The sequence below is a fragment of the Rhagoletis pomonella genome, unplaced genomic scaffold (assembly GCF_013731165.1).
Source record: "Rhagoletis pomonella isolate Grant_MI unplaced genomic scaffold, Rhpom_1.0 Rhpom_scaffold_00004, whole genome shotgun sequence".
NCBI classification, from domain to species: Eukaryota; Metazoa; Arthropoda; class Insecta; order Diptera; family Tephritidae; genus Rhagoletis; species Rhagoletis pomonella.
Window position 1 is genome coordinate 29,976,299 of NW_023458558.1, and position 21,919 is coordinate 29,998,217.

The 21,919-nt window shown below is 33.9% G+C and overlaps 1 protein-coding gene across 6 annotated transcripts in view; it reads right to left on the bottom strand.

Annotated features, from left to right (window-relative positions):
- Positions 1-21,919, bottom strand: part of LOC118737427 (rho GTPase-activating protein 7) — a 396,184-nt gene that overhangs the window by 276,004 nt on the left and 98,261 nt on the right. For all 6 annotated transcript variants that reach the window (XM_036467902.1, XM_036467901.1, XM_036467907.1 and 3 more), the window contains one exon: positions 10,782-11,017. The gene's annotated coding sequence lies outside the window, so the exon portion shown is untranslated. The remainder of the gene's footprint in view (positions 1-10,781; positions 11,018-21,919) is intronic.

Genomic DNA, 21,919 nt, shown 5'->3' on the forward strand with positions numbered 1-21,919 from the left:
TTCATGGCATATATTTATTAGCATATGGCACATATGATTGAAGTTAATGTGGGTTGCTTGCTTATTGTTAATATTATCTATTCATATTGATGTATTAAACTAAATTCAGTACAAACAAAACGAATAAGTATTTCATGTTCAGATTTTAACTTGAGAGTGTTCCTTATAATACCACATTTTCTACGTTCAGGTTTACGTCAGATCAAGTTGAAGGCACTGACGTGATGCTTTTTTTCTTCTTAGAGGTTGCAATTTTGTATGTAGTACCAAAACTATTTCTAAAACTTCGTCCAAACGAACGCAAAAGTGCATACATTCCAACATTATTGGAAAACAGTTTTGACTTATGCCATCAAAAGTCTATTCAATTAAAAAACGAATTTAAATTTTGATTTATTGAGAACAAATTCGTATCACCATAGATCACCATTGCAATTTATTTTTCGCTGTGACACCATAAAACTGCAATCAATTATTGGCAAAGCAGCTTAAATATTTGAAACCAGAGCGTTGCGCGTTGCGCATGTGTAGCACCAGCAATCTCATCAATAAGAACAACAACAGTTCTTTTAATAAAAATTAAATACAAATTGGATTGTGTCATATTCAATCTGCATATTGCTAGCAACAAACAAATAAATCACAGCGTGTGTATGTATTAAGTATGTATGTAAGTGGCTGCGCCGCTAAATGCAATAGTCAACAAAGATTTGCATGCATTCATACTACATAAACAAATACATATGTACCTATGTATGTATGTATGTGCACTTGGTGTAAACTGAACTGAATTAGGTCAACGGGGAATTAACGCGCCAAAGTCACTGAGTGCGCTCATACGTTCATATGCTAGCTTTGAGTCGCAATGTAACTTTACATCTTTATACATTCGTACATATGTACATATGTATATATTGTTGCATTTATTTATTTATTCACTTATATATGTATGTATGTATGTATAAATATTTTCCATTTTTTTACCAGTATACTTCTCTGTGTTTATTGAGAATTTGTATTTGTGTCTGTTGCAGCTGTTGTTAGCTCACGTTTTACGGTGATTTGTTTGTCTGAGTGTTTATTTGTTTATTTATTACTAGTTTCGTTGCCCATCTATTTGTTTATGAATATTGACGCTTTTGTTTGTTATAATCAGGTTTATTTTTTAATTTATTTTTTCAAATTAAGTAAAAGATAGGAGAATAATAATCTTAAATTTATTTCTAAAAATGTAAATTACTATATATTGGGCATTTCCAATCTGACGTGACGTGACATTTGTATGACAAAATATTTCAAAATATAATAAAAGGTCAATATTTTTAAACGGTTTTTCTATATTTTAATAGAAATTAAGTAGCTGTTTATTAAGCAAAGAAATGGCAACAATTGATAGTAGAGATTAGAAGCTAAAAGCAACCATGATGATTTTTGACCATCGAAAATATCGATGATTTTTGACCATCGAAAACATCGATGATTTTTGACCATCGAAAACATCGATGGTTTTCCAAGCACTATCGATAGTTATCACTCATACATACATTATTCAGTAACATATATATTTCAGAGCGCAGTGGCTGCTTGAAGCCAAAAATTGTTGATAAACTTTTGTTATATAAAATAAAAAGCAAATTGGCCCACAAATAAGTCAGATACATTACTTTGTTTTTTTCTTTTCATCGCGCGGTAAATTTTCGGCTGGAAATACCCGTATATAAAATATGTAAAAAAAAATATTAAATTTATTTTGATGGATAAATATAGAGGTATCGTTTGTAAATCTCGAACTTGTAAATATTCGTTACTGATATCGATGTCATAGCAGATAGTGTAGCCAATATCGTCGTCATTCAATTTATCGATATATTTGAGGTAACAACGCTGCAAGTTCACTATGTACATACGTAATTACCAGGAGCTTTGTTTTTTTTTTTATGTGAAAGGAATCTGATTATGAGATGTGTTGAGCTACAGCTATGCCTTATAGCGTCAAGAACTTTTCAATACCGATAAAAGTCCTTGAAATCTCACTCCATATTTTAGCCGTGGACTTATATGGGAAAGCACAGGCAAGTTGTAATGCAGTTAGAGTTAACAGCGCTTATAAAATAGTGTGATACGAGGTTCGTCACTCCATAATTGTGGATGAAATTCATTCTAACAGTTGTAGGCTATTTCAAAAATATTCTCAATATAGTACATTTGTATGAAAACTCCTTAATTAAAAAGTGCTTTTTGAGGAGCATGTTAAGATTAAGTTTAACATTAAAATTAGGATTAGGATTAGGATTAAGATTTTGATTAAGATAAAGCAAAGATAAAGATTAGGATTAAGATTAAGATTAAGACGAAGTTTAAGATGAATATTAAAATTCAGATTACGATTAAGATTAACATTAAGATTAAGATAAGAATTGAAGTTAATATTAAGGTTAAGATTAAGATGAAGGTTGAGATAAAGATTTGGATCAATACCAAGATAAAGATTAAGATAAACTAGTAAATACATATGTCAAAGTTCATAATTGGTTTTTCATCTTTTTGAAAATTCCCTTACATGATGAGCGTGGGTGGTTAGTTTAAAATATTCTTATGAATTTTCTAGAGGAGATCATTGTAAATATTAATTTTGAGTGGATAAGTTTTAGTACTTACTGATTCATCGCAATTTATGTATTTTTGCAAAGTACCGTTAAATGGGAAATAGGCATGGTTATTTTCCGATTTTAGCCATTTTCAATACCATCTGTTCTTAGCCCAAAAGAAATACACGTTAAGATATCTAAATTTTTACTCGAAATATCGTGTACACAAACGGATGGACGGACAGACAAGGCTTAATTGAACAATTGTGCTCTGGTATAAAAATTAGCTTAAGATTAAGGCTAAGGATAAGGAGCTTTACGGGTTTTTGTATGGGAAACACCAGCTTAGGTCTCATTAACCGCAAAACAAAAATTTCTCGTTTTAAATATGTACTAATTTCCGTACGATAGAGTTTCAGTTAAAAGAGCGACAAATAGGGGAAACTGTTCGAAAACTAATTAATTTTTCATCATTCGCGTAATTTTATTGCATACATAATTAAAATTTTTTTTTCAATTGATAATAAAAATAATATCCAATTCAAAATGTGTTCACGTGCTCCACTTTTCTTAACCGCAAGTATCACGGATGAATATCTTTCATAATTATTTCCAACTATTCTTTTGTCCGCGCCTGCTTTACGTACAAAAAATAAAACATTAAACATACATACATACATACATACATATGTACAATAAAGCACTTCACTGTACTCGTAAATTTTTCTCGCTGACAAAACATAGACTTACGACCGGCCCCATCAAGGTCAAATCCAGCGAACGAGCAAGCAAATGCGCATGCGCAAGACTCGAAAAAGGTTATGAACGCTTTAAATATTTATCAAATGAAATGAATTATAAAAAAAAATGCTAAACTGAAATAGTAAAGTGCAGCATACAATGTTGCTAGCTGGTGCGATAAATCTGAAACGATTTTTTAACGCCCATTCACAGCAGCAGAGCAGCTGGGGCGGAGGTAAGAGTAGTGCACAGACGCAAACGCAGTGAGGGCGCGCCTAGCGGCAGCTAAGCGACAGGCAAAAAGCTCGCATTGAATTGAGTGGCTGGCTAGGTGAGTTGAAAACCTGTTGTCGCCAAACGACAACACCAGCAAGGTGGACAATGACAATAGCAGCGGCAGCGGCAGCGGTAGCGGCAAAATAAAAGCTATAAAAAATTTGCTGGTCACTTGCTGTTAACTGTGCTGCTTAAGTGGTTGTTGTTTTTGTTGTTGTTGTTAAGGTTGCTGTAGTCGATTTTTGTGCTCATTCAGTTGCAACAAATTTTTTATCGCACCAACAAAAGTTCAACAAGCAAATAAATCTTTTCGCACTTAACTTCGGTGGCAATTGAAACTTAACGATTTTTCAAGCATTTTTAACATTTCTCCACATGTCACATATACATACACATACATACATACTCGCATGATCATTTGACCATTTAGTTGTTATTGTAACTACTGTAGCGTATCCACTTATGTACAACACTTGATTTGGCACCAAAAGTTTGAGATTACTTTACATTTTTGTTTTGTTAATTTTTTTGTGGTTGCCAAAATCTCGATCAAGCAATCGCAACAAAATCGCGGCGCACACCCGAACAAGTTCCAACCGCCTGGCAGTGTGGTGCATTCTGAGCGACACATGGGCGGCGCCGAGGCCGATACAGCTACAATCACCGACACGCCACAGCCACAGCCACAGCCACAGTAGAGCAACCAAGATCAGCGATCACCAGGCAACTACTACTCATCGCCGACACTGTCGGCCGCTGCTGCCGCACTGACTGGCTGGCCGGCCGCTCAAGACGTTTCGCAAGCAGCAAAGTGTTTGAAAATTTATTGCCATCATTGATTGGCGTACACAGCGATTAACATATGCCAGAACATGGATGTGCAAATTGCAGCTACATGCGGTCGCAGTAGCAGCAGCAGCAGCAGCAGCAGACAAGTGGCAGTCACTGTAAGCAGAGTCGTATGTTGCAGCAACATTTGTTGAAAATCAGCAAATTTATTAAATTCTTTTAGCTACTCTTATTTTCAGCATTCATTCCTGTTGCGCTGGTTGCTTGCTGTCTAGCTTGTTGGCAACTTGTTACACCAGCAGCAGCAACCGCGCAATAGCAACAATCCAGTTCCGCATACCGATTTGTTGAATTAATAAATAAATTCTCATATATGGCGAACGAGTTATGTCCGTCGTACTGCCAGCGGCATGTAGCGGAGTGGAGGCGTTGCGGGTGGAAGAGAGTTTGCCATAGAAGCTGTTGCACGTTTTGTTGTGTTCGCGCTGCTGTATTCATAGCAGCCAGAATATGTAAGAAAGTATAAGTATACCTATACATACATATGTACATATGCACACTAGGGTGGTTCAAAAATGCATGTGAAAAAGTAATGTCGGAATGTTTATCCTCTCCCCCTAGGATTGTTCTCTACCGCAAAAGTATACCTACCCATATTTTTTTTATTTTGAAATCAAAAAATATTTAGAGTTCGCTAAAAGCGCCCAAAGTTTTCCATATTTTTTATATGGGAAAAAACAACTTTTCTTAAACATGCTATAGATTTCTTTAAAATCTATACTTTTCGATCGGAAAACTTTGTTTTCCTTCAGCAGATTCCCAATAACAATACCGGATTATTTGTTTAGCCCTTTTTTCATAGCAACTTAATTTTATATAGAAAAATAGGGGTAGATATATTTTTCCGATATAGAATAATCCTAGGGGGCAAGAGCACTAAAATTCCGATTTTACTTATTTTGGACCACCCTAATGCATACATTATAAATATTTGATCTCTTGCTTGCGATAACAAGAATTTTCATTTTTAATTTGTCTGCGCACTTTTATCGCTCATCTATGGCATACGCGCGCACACACACGCACACACACGCACACACATATGAATATGGATATACACTTTCCAGTATGTAGGCAACAGTGTTTCTGTCAAGTCAAACCAATTAATGGTGAAAATAATTTTGGTATTGGATGACAAAATATGTATTTATTGCCTAGTAGCAGATTATAAAATTTATGTTGATTTTCACCACTAATTAGTAGAAAATTTATCGGTATTTATATTTGTATGTTTATATGTAAATCGTTTAATTACACTGGTTTTCAGCAAAAATGCTCCATGGATGCGACTATCCACTGTCTATGTATGCTCACTGATTTCGAAAATCGAGTTAATTTGTTTCTATGAACAAGGTTGTGAAATTTTGCAATTTATCGTTGTTCAGCTAAAGAAGTTGTTCCACTTAATCACGTGCGTATATCTTACGAACCAAAAATTTAAAACGAAATATGGCATGTGTACGTGGCGTATGAGTAACATTCTAACCTGCTCAATTTTCTTACAAAAAATCTTTGCGCATTTTCATTAAATACTTAACTCATTTCATTTTAATTTATCCATCGATACTCTTCATTGGTACCTTATATTTGTGTTTTTTTTTTTTTTTGTTAAAGAACAGGCGTTCATACAAAACCGAAAAATTTAAAAACAATTTTTTTTTTTTAAGTTGGAACTTTTTGCTTTTTCATAAAAACAAACAAAAAACTTGGAATGATTAATTAATTTCTCAGAAAAGTGATGTACATACAACGTACATATGTTTTTTTTATGTTGGAATTTTTTGTTTTTTGTTATTTTTATGAAAAAGTTCCAACTAAAAAAAAACAAATTATTTTGTAATGGAGAATTTTGTTAGGTTTCATTTGCCGAATCGTGATATATACGGGATTAAGTGGAACGACTATTTTAGCTGAGTAACGGTAAATTGGAGATATCTCGAAAACTTGTTCATATAAAAAACACAACACAAATTTTTTATCCAGTGTTACCAAATGAAATAAGTCAGTATTTTTTTCCGTATGAAAAATTTGATGCAATTCAACAGAGCTCCTCCCAGTTCATAGGAAGTAGTAGGGAGTCTTAACGTCCCTACTATGGATTCTACGGCCCTAAGTATAGTATACCGACGTATCGAAGATGGACGACGAGAGTACTGGGGATGGCGTGATTGGACCAAGTTTGCAGAAAAGTCTGAAATGGGAACATACCCAACCACACTCCGGACGAAAGTCTTCGAAATTGAAGTCTGTGTTTGCGAATGTCCTCGTAGAATTATTATTATTTATTTTTTAGAACGCAAGTTATTGTTATACTCATAAATATTTATAACTACGAAATAGAAATTATGGGTTTCAATAAGCGCACTTGGATATGTAAGCGTAGTTAGTGCTTCTACAAGTGAACTAGGAGCATTTTTTGTAAATTGAGTGTACTCTCTGCTATATAATATTTTCATATCAGGAAGTCTTTCACTTTATATTTAAAACCTCCAAAGTAAGAGTCAAGTAAGCTATTATCTACGAAAGAGGAGACCAACAACGACAGGTTTTGCTCACTGATGTTGCTTGATGATCTAATGACTTATCTGAGGAGTACCTATCTGAAATGCTTTACTAATTTAAACGCTGACTGACTACTACTTAGCAATAAGCTTAGTTCATAAATATCTGATTACCTCATTCACATCATTAGATCTCGAGGTTTTATTAGAAGAAGACAGCATAATAAAAACAACGCAACCAAAATGGCTGTCGTACGAAAATCAAGCTGCTTAGTCTTCTCGCCTAAACTAAGGAATTTTTAATATGCTAATTAATAATTAGTACGAGATAAACTAGCAAAGCGCAGAGTTAGAGTTAATGAAATCTACGTTTTGTAAATTATGTACATACATAAATATGTCGGCCGATGTGCCGATGAAAATTCGAATATTTAGATAATTGGTGAGGCTAAAAAATTTCATTCAAAGCGTCAAGGCTACGCGATCAAAAGCTAATGCGTGTGTGTGCATTTGCATAAGTATTTGTAAGCATTATATAATGTTGTTATTTTTTTACAATTTAATGTCAATAAATAACTATGTCTTTCGTACACACAACGGGGCTTCTTATTAGTTAAAATCGGCAAATATACTAAAAATGACTTCATAAGTGCTACAAGGCTTAAGATATACATATTAATATGTATGCACATACAGTGATGGAAAAATAGATAGCAATGCGACATTTTAACAAGTTTTGCATTATTTAGATACAATTTTGCAGAATGTTTATAATTTTCGTACAAAGTTTGAAATATGAATTCATATGTTTTTTTTTTAATAAAGAAAAGGAAAATAGGCAAAATTTGTTAAAATCTTGCGACGGTATTTATTTTTCACCACAGTATGTACATTAGGGAGGTCCAAGAATATACGCGGGAACAAAAAGTTTAAGATGTTAAACTCTTACCCCTGGGTAAATGAAAAAAAGGAATGCCCGTATATGTTTGTAACAAAAAGAGATATTCAGAACTACCTCAAAGCCCATGAATTTTTAACCGACTTCCAAAAAAGGAGGAGGTTATCAGTTCGTCGGAATATTTTTTTTTATGTATGTTACCTACCGCATAACTTTGGACCAAGTCAACCGATTAACCGATAATTCTTTTTGCATCGGAAAGGTAGTGTCTCAGAGGTGGTCCCATACTAATCTGGTTGAGATCCGATCAGTGGATCATGAGATATATATATATATATATTTTTTTTTTATATGGGAGTTGAAGTCGGTTTTTTGTTGCTAAAAATTACTTGTTCTATATACTTTGTATGGGGAAAAACACTTTCCGTAGAGATGGTGTGGAATTTTTGGAAATAAATATTTTTCGTTCTCTCTGTTTCTCTTTAAGAGCTTCGAATGATAATACCCTATGGTTTATTTCACCAGCTTTTAGTTTTAACTATTTTTTATAGGTACCCCAAAACCCCAAAAAAAAAATGCAAAAGGGAGACCCACAAAAACTCGTCAGTATTAAAAAATGGTAAAATAAAAAATTGGGTATTGGGTTATCTGATCGAAAAATATTAACTTTCTACATTTTTATACCACTACTACTAAAAAGTTTTTTCCCCACATAAAATACATAGAAAACTTCATAAACAACAAACAAAAAAATAGAGGTTTCTTTTTTCCATTTAGAAAAATCCTGGGTGGTGAGAGCGTAAATTTTCACCTTTTTTGGGACACCCTAATGTGCATACAGTCAACACGTATACTTATGCTCTCAAGTTTTATTTTACTTGCTTAGAAAAACTTGTTTGTTGAGGCGATAGAATAATCGCTTCAAGTACTATAAGCCCGGGCAATGATATCATGTTATTGATATGCGTCATTTTTGGTTAGCATTATTTTTAAACGCTGTTTTTGGAGATTTTGTCATTTCTCATTTGACTTTTTTTTTGTTCGAGTTCTCTTTGTCAAATGATTTCAAGTAACTTCGCAAATAACAAATTTGCGCATTACTATATTTATTTATGATAAGCATATCGCGATAAGTGACTTTTGTAAAAAAAAAAATTTGTTTGCAATCGATAACTTGCAATGACGATTTCCTCGCTTTGGTCTCCACAATGACAGAGCAATATTCTTTGCATGATTATTTGCGATGTCCACACCACATTTTTGAGGAGGTAAGTTAAATTTCATTCTCATGATTTCTAAAACGCGATGTCGCCTGTTAAGTAGTGGTGCCGTGCAGTAAAGCTGCACTGTGTCAGCCCTGGTATACCAACAACGCAGCAAACATATTTATGCACATTTCAAAATAAAGCAGCATATGCGAGCACATTGGCATCTCGCTAATTATGCCGCCTTTGTTTGCTAATAAAGTTCACTTTCAAGCCATTCAAATTCAATTGGATCATTCCACCACCCGCCAAGCGAAGTGCGCCTTTCACCTGTTGAACAATAACAGCACAGCAGGCAATTAAAAAGGCATTTTTGAACCAAACCAAGTATGGAAAGTGCTATACGAAAAACTTTATACCTATCATGAATAAAAGAAAACTTAACTTTAACCTTTATAATAGTTTAATCAGTTGTTTGGGAGCTATACATTATACTAAATGTGTCACGAAGATTTTCACTGTGAACTTATGATGAGCAAATAGATTAAATAACAAAAACTTATACGGGGTGTCCCAGACCACCCATCCGCCCCCTCTATCCACCCATTTTTGTGAAAAACTAAAAAATATGACCAACAAAATCAGGGATGTTCTATCATTTGGTGGTGTAACCGACTTCCGGATTCGACCGAAAATGGGTTACACTGCCCGAAAGTCCATTTTTGTGCAGCGAATTTTCTTTGGTTATTTGGGAGTAAATTGGCAAATTCGTCGGAAGTTGAAAACGGAATTTGCATACAGAAATGGTTGGGACGGAAACAAGTGCTTCTTGAATGTATGCACGTGGTACAAATTTAACAAAAATGTGCTAATAATAATAATAATAATATGTGAATATGTAGATGAAGAAAATTATAAACATAAAGGTAAAAACAAAGATAAATATAAAAACATATGAGGATACCGATAAAAGTAAAGATGAAGATAGAGGAAGAAAGATTAAATAAAGATAATTATATAGAAAGCGATATGCATAGATAGAGATACAGAGACGCAATCTGGGAACTATTTCGGGATTTTGGAGATTTTCGAGATTCTCGGAAATAATCGATATAATAATCGGTACTTTATTTTATCGATTTTGTTATCGATATTTTTTATTGATTTTGTTGTCAGTTTTTCTATATATTTTTTTATCGATACTTTAATCGATTTTGTTATCTATATTTTAAGCGATTTTGTTATCGATATTATAATCGTATCGATGTTTTTATCGATCTTCTTGTGGATATTTTTTAGACTTAATCAATTATGTTATCGAGATTGTTATCGATTTTGCTATCGATATTTCTTTATCTAATTTGTAATTGAGTTTGTTATCGATATTGATATCAGTTTTGGTGTCGATATTTTTATCGAGGCTACTTTCGATTTTGTTATCGATACAAATGATATGACATCATATGAAAGAACATCAATTCATATGACATCATTTGGCATGACATGGCATGAAATAACATCACATTGCAAAGTTATAATACCATTTCAAGTTCAAGAAAGGTATAAAAAGACAAAACGGTACAACTTGTTTCGTATTTTTAGAAAAAGTAAGAAATGTGTAATAAATAAACTATATCTAGTACTTATTTATGTATGTGCAAATATGGGTTAAACAAAAAAAAAAGAAAAACAAAGCAGAGAAAAGTATTGAAATGCAACTCACCTTGTCGGTCTGTTGTTGTAGTTAAAATCAGCTGGACATTAATATTTTGAATATTGCAATTAACCGTTAACAACACTTATTTCACTCAAACACAAGCACTTATAGTAATGCACTAAGACACACTGAAGTTGTTGCTGGAATGTTATTTTTTCTTTGAGGGTATTGAAGATTAACTCGATAACTTTGGTGAAGAAATTATAAAATGTAAGTGCGTGTAGACGCTAAATGAGCGGAATCTGTAACAAGAAGAAGAGAAAAATGGAATAAATTAGATGAAAAAATAAAAAATTTCGTATTTAGGTTTATAGGTAGTGACATCAGTATTTTTTAATGAAATTTGAAACTTCAAAAATATGATTAATTCAAAAATTCAGCACAATATTAATTACAAATATAAGCACCAAATGAATTAGTAACTCTGTAGAATTGCAAACTTAAATATTTTTGTTCAATCGAAGTAAACAGTTGTATCGAAAAAAATATTGAGCTCAAAAATATAAAAAATTAAAAATAACATAAAATATATTTACTTACATATATATAGATTTAAACTAATATAAAACTAACTGCTATTTATCGAATAGTTTTATTATATATATTTTCTTATTCGATTTTTAATATTTTACGCGTTTTTTAAGTAATTTTTTAATTTATGGATATTGAGGATGAGGAGCCATCTGGCTCCTCAGTAATAGAGCGGAACAAACAGAAGCAAACGCAAAAATCCATTTCCAGAGAAAGGGAAGCGACCAAAAATCAATATTAGAAAATAATTCAAATAAAAATTAATCTTATATTATAACATCTATCAATCCACCAAAAAATCAAACCACCAAGATCATCAATGAACCTACTAAAGATTTTCCAAATGAACCCAATAAGGAATATTATTTTTATGACAAAGATTGCAAAGGACCTTTTATTGTATGTCTTGACACCAAACCTAATCTAGAAGGAAGAAAACCCATTAACCCTATTACGGTAACAAAATTATTATTAAAATTAAATTATATCGATGCAGAGGACGTATTAAAGGTAGATTACGGCAGAACTAAAATGATATGTAAAAATTTTCAAACCGCTAGTGAAATTTGCAAAAATAAAAGAATTATTCAAGAAGGTTATGGTCCAAGAATTCTAAGTTATAATATTTCTAAAATGGGTATAATTTTTAACATACCAACAGAAATTTCAACTTATGAATTATATAATGAAATACATTCTCCAATTCCAATTTTAAAACTAATAAGAATATTTCTAAAGGGATAAAGACAACAAAGATTTGAAAATACCAACAAAACGAATAAAAATTATTTTTAAAGGTTTAGAAATACCAAAATTTATAAATTGTAGTTATACTAAAATTGAAGTAAAACATTTTATTTCATTTTCTCAATGTTATCGGTGTTTTCGTTTTAATCATTAAGCTCAAAATTGCAAGGAAAAAGAATCAATATAAAAAAAGTGTTTTCAAATTCATAATATTAATGAATTTTGTCAGCCTATTATCTGTACTAATTGTAAAGACAACCATCCCCCAACTTATAAACAATGCCCAGCAAGAACAAAAGCTTTCATAATACGAAGAACTATGACAGTAGAAAATATTTCATTTAAAGAAGCTCAAAATAAAGTAACATCTATATTAGGAAATTGATTTGAACTTTTAAATAATTATAATGAAGACTTTCCTATTATACCCCAAAAAAATGAAAATAAAAATAATTACACAATCAATAACTCTGATACAAATAACTTCATTCACAGCATTATTCCTTATTCAAAAGTTATTAAATAAAAACAAATCATAACAGATTAAGAGAAGAAGCTAACGCGTACAAAACAATGCAGTAATGGAAAGATTCTATTCAAACTCAAAGTTCTGATTCTATCTCTATTGATGAACAAGTAAGAAAGTCTAAGTTCGGGCGGAGCCGAACATTAAATACACGGCGCAAGTATTAAATACATATATGTTTTTCTCCTTTCCGAAAGCTACCGCTACATGATAAGCGTCCTTAGATTTCGAAATTTTGAAGTTTCAAGTATTTCTGAAATTTACCGTTATATGAAAAGCGGTGGTAATTTTAGTCCGACTTCAATAATTTTCAACGTTTTTCTTCTATGTGGCAAGCACAATAACCACACCGAGTTTGGTACAAATTGGTAGAACGGTTACCGAGATACATATATGTGATCATAAGTGGGCGGTGCCACGCCCATTTTTCAAAATTTTATCCTAAACGTATTTCTTGGTAAAGAATTGTTGCAAGAATCAATTTTGAATAAATTAGCTTTAATATTTACTGATTTATCTAAGATTTCGTATTTCTCTAAATTACCGTTATATGGGATGTGGGCGTGGTTATTCTCCAATTTTCAAAATATTCGGCCATTTCGTATGTTATATCAAGGCCAACAACTGTGCCGAATTTGGAAGAAATTGATGAAGCCGTTACCAAGATATACACATGTAACCATAAGTGGGCGTGGCTACGCCCATTTTCCAAAAATTTATAATATTCCTATTTTTTGTCTAAAACTTATTGTAAATATGAATTTTGAGTGAATAATCTTTAGTAGTTACTAAAATATCGCCGTTTTTGTATTTCTGAAAATTACCGTTATATGGGAGGTAGGCGTGGTTATTGTCCGATTTTGCCCATTTTCAATACCATCCGTCCTACACCCGAAAGAAGTACACGTACCAAGTTTCGTTAAGATATCTTAATTTTTACTCGAGTTATCGTGTGTACAGGCGGACTGACAGACGGACGGACGGACGGACGGACCGACAGACAGTCACCGCTTAATCGATTTCTCTTTTCATCCTGATCACTTATGTATACATTTGTCTATATCTATTTCGATTCGTTTTGCCTGTTACAAACAACCGTTATGTGCACAAAGTTATAATACCCATGTGGCGGGTATAAAAAAAATATTTTTGTGCGGAGGGACGAAGAGGTATGAAAAATGTCCTTTTAAAATTTCTCCTTCCTTAAAAATTTGCATTATTTATTATTGAAATCATATGTTGAAGACTATTACACGCAAAAGACTACATCCTCGAATTTCCTTTAGCTTTAGTAGATTAAAAAAATAAAAATAATTTAAAAGGCTAATTTCAACCCATATTCGTACTTGCAATTCAAATAAAATTTTATTTTTTTTTTTTATTTTTTTTTATTCTTTTTTTCACTTGGTACTAACTATGCATACATTGTTATTCTACATTACGCTAAATTTTTTAATTAAACATATCCTTGAAATCCCAAAGTCTTTTTAAAAAATCCAGACATCAGAGCGAAAAACTTAAAACGCACTTTTACTACACTAGGTCACTAGGCAGTTTCGTTGACTTTTCGTGTGTTTTGGTTTTTTCCGCACGGTGTTTTGGGGCGTTGTTGAGTTGGTACACATTGCCCAAATGTCACCATTAGCATACCGGACAAAATGCAACTCGCGAACGACTAGCCTCATATCAATAAGCTTTTCTCAAAAGATAAGGTCATATACATAGGTAATAAGTAGTGACTTTTGAATCATATAACTCTCCAGGTCCCGACGGCAATCGGTTGAGTGCAGGTTTTGTTGTTGTTGTTTTTGTAGCAGCATAATAATTCCCTAAAAATTATTTGGTGAAAATTTTGCAGTGACAATGTTAGGGTTTGGCTCGGGAATGTTACGTAGACCCGGCACTTGTGGGAACATATTTTGTACTATAAATGATTCTCCCTACCTATAAATGATTCTCAATTTTATTGAAGTTGTTTCGCATTTCTTCCATTCAAAATATTTACAATTTTTTAATTTTTGTATAGAAGAGAGTGCGAGAAAAAAGATTGCCTGGAGTCAACGGGAAGTTCCAGCTACTTTAAATTTGCAGTTGGTTATGCCAAAATTTACAAAGCTGCATACCCAAAAAACTTTTAAAAAATCTGATTATATTTTATATTTTCAGAAAAAAATAAAATTTTTTTCATGCTATTGTGAAAAACTCTCTGTGACAATACCTTTTGCCGTGAGTGTAGTATTTTATGTAGAAATTTGTTTGATATTGTTTCCTTAACTTTGATTTGGTGGATAAGTTAGGAGTTATATTTAATATGCTTTTCCGTACTTTTCATGATAGATAATTGTTTTTTTTTTGTAGTTCTTGTTTAAAAATTAAAACAAATCTTTTATTTACTTTTTTTTTATTTTTATTTGTTTATTTTATCACAAATAAAACATTTAAATTTTTACTAAAAAATTTGTTTTTACTAAAAAATATATACAAAAATTTTAAAAGAAGTTGGCTTTTTAATACAATTCTCCATTTTGCTTTAATATTAAAAATTTAATAAAAATTTTAAAATTAAAATATTTTGACCGGAGCATGTTACTGCTTAAATTTTTAGATTTCTTCCTACCAAGTGAAATGAAGCCAAAGGTGAACGATACCAAAATTAACAAAAAAAAAATCAATATCTACATAATCTAATGCATATTTTTTTTTGTATCACAAACATTTAGCGAACGGCGGGGCGTATGAGCAACAAGCAAGAATGCATAGGAGAAAATGTACCGATTTCTAAAGAAATTAATAAACAAGAAAATTAATTAACACACAATCACAACAACGACTAATGCAAATGCAAATACAACAACATCAGCCTACACGTATTGCTGCCAACCGCTGAGATTTTACAGCAATTATTCAACGCATCAAATGCAAGCTAAGGCAATGTTTTTATTTATTTTGTATACATACCAAAATTGCAGCAAAAATTAACACTAAACACTTATCGCACTAAGAGAGTTGTGAAATGCTTGCAACTTGCAATTAAGTAGACTTCGCTTAAGTGCATTCTACATTCTAATGAAAGCAAACGCTTAAATCGAAATCGCTTTATTGCATTCCAATTACGTGCTTCGCTTACTCAACATATTTTTGTTACTTATTTGCTATTGTTGTTTTGCGAAGGTAATACAAATCGCTAAAAATACTTCAAATTACTTTATACATACATATACCTATGTACATATATGTATGCATTTTCTAGCAGCTACCTTACAACTTTATTGAATTACTTTTCAATATTGTTTTGCTCCAATTATTCTGCTGGCCTACAATCAAGCTCCAGCAGTAAGCACACACGTTTCTTATGTGTATGTATGTGTTTTCAAATTGCCTATACAACAATCACTTTCACTTATGATTGCGTTACTCACATTGTACTTCATTAGTTCATTCAATTTTTTTTCTTTTGTTGCTCCAGTAAACAATTGCAGCAATTGTTCCTATTGCCCCTAACTGTAATTTGTTAAGTTATCTTATCTTGATATTTGTGTGCTTTAGCTGAGGCGCTGCAGCGATAAAGCAACTGATAAAATTTATTAGAAAGAATTTTGATGAGCACCAATGCATAGGCGAGTATGTCCCAGCAGGAACGACCCAACGCATTCTCCAACACACTTACAAAATTTGGAATAAAAACCAACACATATGCAAATTAGCCATATCCATATGCCATTTTTTGCGTTATATAACACGTTATTACCCTGCAGGGAAACCGCGGACTGGTGAATCAAATTTCTAGTTCCGTACTAGGTCTTCATCGCCAAAAAGGAACTAGTCCGATAGGAACTAGATCCCCACCAGTCCAAAATCGGCGAAAAGTGGTACTTTTAAGAAACTAATTTTTTCAGTATTTTTCACTAGAAATCTATATCTAAAGTGACGAATTTAGAAATGGTTCGGAACTATAGAAAAAGGGATGCAGAACGAAGTAGATCCTATTTGTCGAATTTAGAACTATTTCGGAACTATCGAATAAGGGATGCAGCGGGGGGCTTGTTTACTTTACATAGATATGTGTTCGGCGGCTTTTTCGTTCAAATACGCTTCTATTCTGTGCTTCGCAGATGCTATTTCATAGTTTGGTAATACAAAACAAAGCTTTGTGTTAACATGTTAACATTTTGGGCCGTCTGAAATCTAACCAATAACAGGGAGCACCTCTGCAAAGTCAGCTACAGCCAAAGGTATGTAAACGTACATTTCTTACAATCATTCAAACAAATTTAATTTAAAATTTGAAAAAATGTTTCTTTGAAAATAATGTAAAATCGCACACGGAAGAACAGAAAAGATTGAAAAATCATAATACCTTTTTCTTTCGTCTGTCGATTTTAGAACTGGTTCGGAACTATAGAATTTAGGACTAGTCCGGAACTATCGAAAAAGGGATGCAGCGGGGGGCAATTGACACTTCCTAGGACATCGCCATGTTAAATTCGCCAGTTGCTTGCATGCAAAAGAGATTTATCGCGAACCAGTACTGGGTCTAAATGTACTAATAGAAGCGCCCCAGTTCAGAACTAGAGATTTTCCCCACAGGGTATGATTGAAAAGAGACAACTACATATAGGATAATATAATAGCGAATTCCATGCAAAATAAAAGAGAAAATTGCTCACGCGTGAAACGATTATGCGTTCGATTTCTCCCGGAGCCCTATGTAAAATGATGGCAAGTTTTTGAATTTCTCACACAAACTGTTTGTAGTACTACGCGTATATAACGCATCATTTAACACATAGGGTTCTTACTGGGATCTCATCTAAATATATGTACATATGTTTATGCGTATAAGCGTACGTGTACCGTTCTGTGCTCCCTGAACGGAGTGTAAATTTATTCGACGAATGGAATTGACGTCGACGTGCTTTTGGTGTTAAGCTTAGTATCATATAAAATGACTAAGAAATTTTCTTGTGTCAAATTTCCTTAAAGCAGTACGCAGTTATTAAAAACTTTACTACGCTTTTTACTACGGTTTTCTAAAGTTTTTTGTGAAAAAAAATTTAGTTTAGAAAACTAAAACCTTGCTTTTATAACAATGTAAAATAAAAAGTAACAAGTAATTTTTAGCAAAAAAAAACACACCGACTTAAAAAAAAGTATATATATATCTATATGTTTCATGATTCAATATATATATATCTATATGTTTCATGATTCAATGATCGGATCTAAACCAAATTAGTATGGGACCACCTCTGAGTCACCACTACCTTTCCGTTCTCGAAATCGGTTGACGTGGTCCAAAGTTATGCGGTAACATACACACAAAAAAAAAAAACATATTCCGACTAACTGATAACCTCCTCCTTTTTTGGAAGTCGGTTAAAAAATTAAACTGATTTAATTCGACTTTTAAAACCAACCTAAAATTAAGTATTAAAGTAATTGAATACATACGATCGCATTTGGCGTTGGAAAAAATCTTTTCCACTAAGACAACCAACGGTTGCAAAATTATGTAGTCGCAAATTTAATTGATTTGTTCGTCTAGTATATTCTTTAGATTTAGCCAAATAGCGGCAATTTTTTGTTTCCAAACCTGAAGAAATGGCACACTGGTAAGAGATTTGAGTCAAATACAAAGGTCATCACTGAAGTAAACGGCTTCTTTGAGATCATTGAAAAATATATACATATATTGTTTGGAAGTGTGGATGTAATGGATAGGATCAAATTTCATATATTTTAAGATCTGTGTTAGCTCAATTTAAAACGTTTTGAACGTAACTTTATAGTTTATGAGCAAAATAAAAAAATGCTCTTCTTTTCTTTTCACAAAAGGTACTGAAGAGATAAGTGTGGCAAAAAAAATTCAATTTGTGAGCAAACCTATGTTTTTTTATATAACATTTTATTCGCGATCTCTTTATAAACCGATTAATATAAGTGTAATTATTTTCATCAAATGCTTCTAAAGTGAGTCGAGGAATAAACATGAAATAGAAAACAAAAGAATAAGCTGGTTTCACATTACGCTGTTCAAGTTTTAAATTTTGAGCAAAGATTTTGAAAATTGAACTCAATGACATCCCCCGTTTTACCAGATTGGCTCCGGTTTTCGAGATAACGTACCTGAAAATTTGATTAAATTTGACCTTTTTTGAAGTTATTTTACTAAAATTTTGCTCCAAAAAAAACAAACAACAACAAAAAAACAGCTGATTACTCAGATATGTGTTTTTAAGCTATAACTCTAACTTCATATCTGAATAATAAATTGTATGTATTTACCTGCTTAATTGGAGGAGTTATAACGCAAAACAACGTCTCTGAACAATCAGTTGTATGTGAGCTAGATGTTTTAGTGAACCGATTTCGATGATTTTAAGAGATAGTCAAGGACATATTAAAATACAAGCGTGTGCAAAGTTTTTAGTAAAATATCTTCAAAACTGAAGAGTTTTTTTTTTTTTATATAATAGCTAAAATTTAATTGATGGAGTGCATATACGTGTACATATATTTTTTATTTGTCCATCTCGCCTTCGACTACACACTGTTGATTCCTTCAGAGTCATGCCGGGAGTCATGTGGATGTAACTAACACATATTTATTTTCACAAATACATCCAAACCGAACTCACGAGTCAGACGCACGGTGTATGCCGCCTATAATGATACCGCCGTGATTTTGTTAGGTATATCATACATTAAGCAATTTGCCTAAGCGTTGAGAAGAATTCCCGCCACCTTCTGAACTCAGCAAGCATTATTAACGTCAAACTGTCACGTTGCAATAAAACAAAAAGAAAAAAAACGCAGAACAAATAGAAATCCAGAAAGCATAGCTGTATTGCCGTAACAAACAAAAGAATCAGCAAGCGTGAAGTAAAAAAGGCAAAAAATAGCTTAAAAAAAAATAGCAAAAAAAAAGTGCAACAAAGCGCAACACAAGCAAAATAAACGGCCCTTTGCGCCAGCAACATTTTGTAATCGGAGCAGCGACGGGTAATGTGAGACGCGAAATACCAGGCCAGCTGTAACAAATGCGCATAAATAAACCTTGACTTAATTAGGAAACCCGGCTGCGATGAGTACATTGCACATTTGCAAATACATTTACTGGCAGTTGATTTTTTTACCAAAGGGAAAATTCCACACTCCGTTCCCAGAATACTGCACTTTGCAACAAAATAATGCAGACACATCGTCGCAAGTTGCAACCGACATTTAAATTTCAATTAAAATGCAACTAAAAGAGAAAACCACAAAAAGATAATAAAATATAAAGCATCAGCAACAAATCAATGCTAAACACTGCAGACAGCTTAGCAATTATTCAAGCAAGGAAACTGGCAGTGATAAACTGAAATGAGCGGCAAGAGATTTGTAAATACATTTGTATATGTGTATGTTGAAAGCAGAAAATTAAAAAATTCAATCAAGCTGTTATCAATCTTATTATCACGTTTATCTAACAGATGCCAAAACACGCAGCATGTCGATTGCGCGAAGCGATAAACAGGCGAGTAAACAAGTAGTGGCGAGAAAGAGCAAAGTGAAGTTGGTCAAATCATACGTAAAACACTTTGTTGCAAGCGACAACCGATTTTGTTGCAAGCAGCAACGAATACAGTAGTTGCAGTGGCAAACGCAGTGTCTATTAGCGCTGCGAGAGTTGCAAATTAGGTGAAGATGAAGGAGATGCGGCCTCTAGCTAACATAGTTTCTATGTACACGTTATTTGATTGCCTGCCCGATTGCTGCGCGGAATTGATGAAATGGACAGTAGAGTGCAGAGACAGACGTCTGTCTACTGCTGATAGATCGCGCATGTATTTGATGTATCAATGAATGCAATTCAATCGGCAGCAATTGTTGATTATCATTTGGGTTATAAATAATTTTTGTTTTGCTAATTCGTCGACAGTGCGATTGGTGTAGTGGTGAATTGGAAGGAAATCGATAGTTAATTTAAGTTTATATTGCCAATTTTTGAAGTGAAACTTGTTGTTGTTGTTATCTCAGTCGTTGTCGTCAAGTTCCACTAACGGCAGCCCTAAGAAGCGTGCAGCCTCGATAGGGTCAGTCCACAGGAACAAAGGCGTTAGGGTTGTAGGGTTTACCGGGCATACGAAGAGATGTTTCGAGTCGTGCGGGGTCCCTCCGCATGCCGGACACTCATTTGGCACATCTGCGTTTAATCTGCTCAGGTATGAGTTTAACCTGCTGCAGTAGCCAGAGCGAAGTTGGGCTATTGTGGTTCTTGTCTTCCGAGGCAGATGAAGGCCCGTCTCGTCAATGTCCGGTAGTTGTGTGCCTAGAACGACATTCACAGGTCTGGAGTCTACATAACTCGAGACTGACTCCCGGAGAATGCCGTTCAGGGCCTGTCGATATGCTGACGGGTCCAGAGGCTGCTTAATGAACCTCAGGACTTCGTCCGTTAGTTCGTAGAGATGCCTGCTGACGTGCCTGGGCGAGGGCTCTTCTGCAAGCAGCTGTCTATTTGGGTGGCCACGTCTGTGGCTCCCAACCAGAAACTGCTTGCAGAGCATTGAGTTATGCTCCTTAACTGGGAGAATTTTCGCATCGTCGTGTAGGTGGCGTTCTGGCTACATCAGAAGGCATCCAGTCGCTGTCCTAAGTGCGGTGTTCTGTGTTGTCTGTAGCTTCATCCACTGCGTACTACTAGTCCCCGGCGACCACAGTGGTGCTGCGTAATTTACAACCGGCCTATTGCCTTGTATGTTGCCAGCAACGTTTCTTTGTCTTTGCCCCAAGTACTGCCGGCTAGCGATTTGAGAACCTTGTTGCGGCTCTGTACTTTGTTGACACTAGCGGTTGTGTGCGCAGAGAAGGAGAGCAGATTGTCGAATGTTACTCCGAGTATTTTGGGATTATTCATCGTCAGAATTGGTGTGTCATTGACGTGAATTCCCAGCGGTAGCCTGACCTCCTTCGTCCAGGTGGTGAACAGGGTCCCAGAGGATTTCGTAGGGGAGAGGGCTAGGCACTTTGCAGTGAAGAAGCGAGAAAGCTCTGAGAGATATCCGTTTACTTTTGAACACTGCGCATCAATTCCATTCCCAGTCGCCATGAACGAGCAATCGTCGGCATAAGAGACAATCGATACTCCCGCTGGTGGTTGAGGGAGCTTTGAAATATAAAAGTTAAACAGTAGCGGGGAATGGACACCACCCTGTGGAACCCCCTGTTTTATTATCCTGAGCTTGCTCGATTTGTCTCTGAACATTACCGACGAGTGTCGACCACTCAGATAATTTTCCGACCACCGTTTGAGCCTCTGTGGGAGTGAGGAAGCCTCAATATCTTCTAGTAGCGT